The sequence below is a fragment of the Lactuca virosa genome, chromosome 2, assembly GCF_052849685.1.
Source record: "Lactuca virosa cultivar CGN04683 chromosome 2, Lactuca_virosa_CGN04683_v6, whole genome shotgun sequence".
In the NCBI taxonomy this organism is placed as follows: Eukaryota; Viridiplantae; Streptophyta; class Magnoliopsida; order Asterales; family Asteraceae; genus Lactuca; species Lactuca virosa.
Window position 1 is genome coordinate 176,949,533 of NC_136427.1, and position 3,730 is coordinate 176,953,262.

Below are 3,730 nucleotides of genomic sequence, written 5' to 3' on the forward strand. Positions count from 1 at the left end.
ATAAAAAGAAGTCAAACTTTTATAAAAACTCACAAGCTCTTTTATAAGTTATAAAGTTTGACTTTTGGCTAAAAGACAAAAGTCTTTCTAGTCCAAAATAATGTACATGACTTACAAATCATACCATATGATATATATTATGTTATTTGCTAAAACAATTATTATTTCCTAGAAATAAATAATTTCCAATTTAATTATAAGAGTTTGTTAAATATTTATTAAAATCAATTTCTAATAAATAATCAATTATATCAAGTTGTTGTTAGTGTGACCCATTTGTATCATATGTTAATTAGCAATATTACTTTAATATGACTCTTGAGAATACTAGATCTTTCAATCTTCCACTTGTGCAAGACTCATATTAGACTGATATAGACAGTGGTGAACGTTTAGCAACATTTCACTGCCCCCCCCCCCCATCAACATACGACTTTGTGCTATTCTATCAACACCCAATTCCTAAAAAGCTATATGCTACAATTGGTGTATAAGGTAAGTTTATCAGTTATCCCTTTGCTACAGACATCATGTTGAACATGAGATACATATTGCGATCAATCTCATTAGTTGTTCAACTTTTGGTAAGGTGCCTTATATGTCTAACTCTCAACACATAAGAGGAACAATTCCCATCTTGACTACATAAGCCTCTTGAATAGTTCACTCCATACCTGAAAATGGCTTTTATAACTGCCCGGTTAAGGAACAACATTTGACTATATCAAAGAATAGTACCCCCTACACTTATGTCCCACTATGTATCTCATGTGTTAAGGATACAAAGATAGTACCTCTTAATCAAGCATCATTCATGATAGCGATCCATGAGATGATCTTGACACGGGTCAGTTCAATACTAGTTCTCTGACATGTACCTATGAAACTTGGTTACAACCACTTTCCTACTTTCATCTAGTGAGAGTCAATAAATCCATTTCATATTAGTCTTACTTTATAATGGCTCCCACAATTATAACCGACTATGAACGTTTAGTATAATAACATTATTCATGGATTAAACATGTTAATATAGAACACAAAAAGTATTAATGTGATGACTATATCCCAATATATCATAACATTATCTAATAGTTGTCATAATGTTCCAATATACAAATACTAAATCCAAATCAAAAACTGAAGTGTGACCATTCATACGTAGCTCAAAAGAATGACATTATCAATGGGTTTGAAAAAATTTAATTTGTGTGAATTCTGTGAATAGTATCATCTCAATACTTAACTTTACTCTAAGTATAGTTAAATATCTTGGAGAATATAATTGGTGTTCTTTCGTGACATAGAGTCTCTTAGCTTGATTAAGTAGACTATCGAAGTCACAAAGATTTCTATGTGATCCTTGAATGGCAGAAATCAACATCGTTTTTCAATGATCCCATTCATCCAATCATATTTGAATTCAACTTCTAAAGTAGTGTATTCTTATTGTGTAGTAGATTGTGTCATTATGTTTTGCTTGGACCTCATTCTAACAAAACTTACCCTTCATTCCATAATGAAGTCAAAATCCAATTATTATTCATAATTATTTATATTTGTTTAGAAATTAACATCTTGTGCAGCTCTTTCCATAAAGATCATTTCTAAACTGATTGTCTCATATACCTTCTCTTAGTTCTTCTAAAGTACTCTTGGAATGCTCTCTTAGTCATCTAGTGACTGAACCATGTATTTAATTAGTATCCTATGACATGCTTACATCATGATCAAATACCATGTCCTATGCATAATATGGTGTAAATGATGAATTCATTTGCCAAGCAAATAGAATATAAATCATTTCATCTAGTTCAAGCCTAAGAGCTACGTACTTCTGAGGCTAGCTCAAAATGGTGCCATATGACAATGCCAAGAATTCTCCAAAAGAATATTGTGTCTTGATCCCTTTCAAGATATTGCCAATATATGTATAAGGACATGAAACTTTTAACATTCATTTTATCTATCCTTTATAGATTTCACATTCCAATAATGTATCTTCTCCTTCCTAAGTCTTTCATTTTAGAAACACTTTCTGAGTCAAGGTGAAAATGACATTGCCTAGTCAGAATGTGATTTCAAATGATTAAGTATGTCTCATTCATACAAGATTACGAATTTCACTATGCTCCCATTACTTCTTAGTAAACACACATGTTCTATTCATTTTGATATAAAAACATACCTTGTGGTTTTACATAAAATGATGATTATAACACTTAGATGTTTGCTTTATATCCATAAGTGGATCTCAAGCTCTACACATTTTTTTAGGATAACATGGATTAAGAAAACCTCCAGGTTAATCTATATGGATATCTTCTAGTAGATGTCTATTAAGAAAAGCGGTCTTTCTTGAAATCTATTTGCTATATCTCATACTAAGAATATGAATTTATAGTAAATAATATCCTTGTTGATCTGATCATAGCTACTTGTGAAAAAGGTTTGATCACAGTCAATATCATGAGTATGATGAGGACCATAGTCAATGAAATGAGTATGAGAAAATCCTTTTACTACAAGTCTTTCTTTAAATGTGTATGGTTGTCCATGTAATTTATTCTTTCTAGAAGAATCATTTTCTCCTTCTAGCTTTGCTATAGGGATAAATTTTAATCAAGCCCATACTTGATTCTCATACGTGGATTACATCTCATGTTCATGACTCTAAGTCATTTATCAGATTCGAGATCTGACATAGCATTTTGGAAATTGATGGATTCTCCAGAAACCATCAATAAGAACTCATATATGAGAGATTCCACATTTCTCAAGTCATAGATGAATTCTACCACTAATGCGAACAATTTGTGTTTGTGAATAGCTATTATTCAAGTTTAACAATCCTTGTTAAAACTAGCGCCACCCATTACTACATAAGGTTATGGTTCTTAAGTTGCTTCAAGTTCCATGTACCTCCCATTTGCTTTGTCATTAGAAACTTGCTTTCTACTAACTTAGCTTTCACAAGAATAAGAGAACCTACTCTTGGTGGGTTTGCATATAACAATCTAGGCAACATTTAGAGTATTATACAAATATGTATTTAGTAGGTTTTGGGTTTAGAAGCTTTAGTCCAACATCAGCTTCAAATCCACAAAACATTAAGTAAGGCGATGATGGAGCATTTCCATACTAAATCTTATAAAGTGTTTAATCTACTTATTAGTTGGTATTTGTATTCAAGATACAATTAATAGTGATTGAAGTATTATCCCAAAAAGATTAAAGGAGGATATTTCTACAGATTAGAAAGTAAATTATACCAAGTAATATTTAATTCGTCCTTTATTATCATTAAGGCCTTAGATGGTTCTTACCGGTTTGTATCTCAACTTTTGAAACCTTCAACAAAGATTTCACAATTATGCTTTACCACATAGAATATAATTAAAACTACTATAGTTGTTAATAAAGTTGATTTGGTATATTGTGCTTAGTCTCATACATTCATTAGAAAGGAAGTCATACACGAACGTGTATAGTTCCTTAATAATTATTTTCTCTACTACTTAGTGAAAATATCATTAGGAATCCTTTATATATAAATAATATTTACATATGTCAAAGCAACTACATTATTTGCCTTCAAAGATCCTTTTCTTGAAGTTGGAATATGTGAATGTCATTTATATAATAAAGATAACAATGTCAAAGATAAGTTTGATTAAAACAAGTTTAAGTAAAAAGTGCTTGTATATAGAACTTGATTTTATTTATAAAA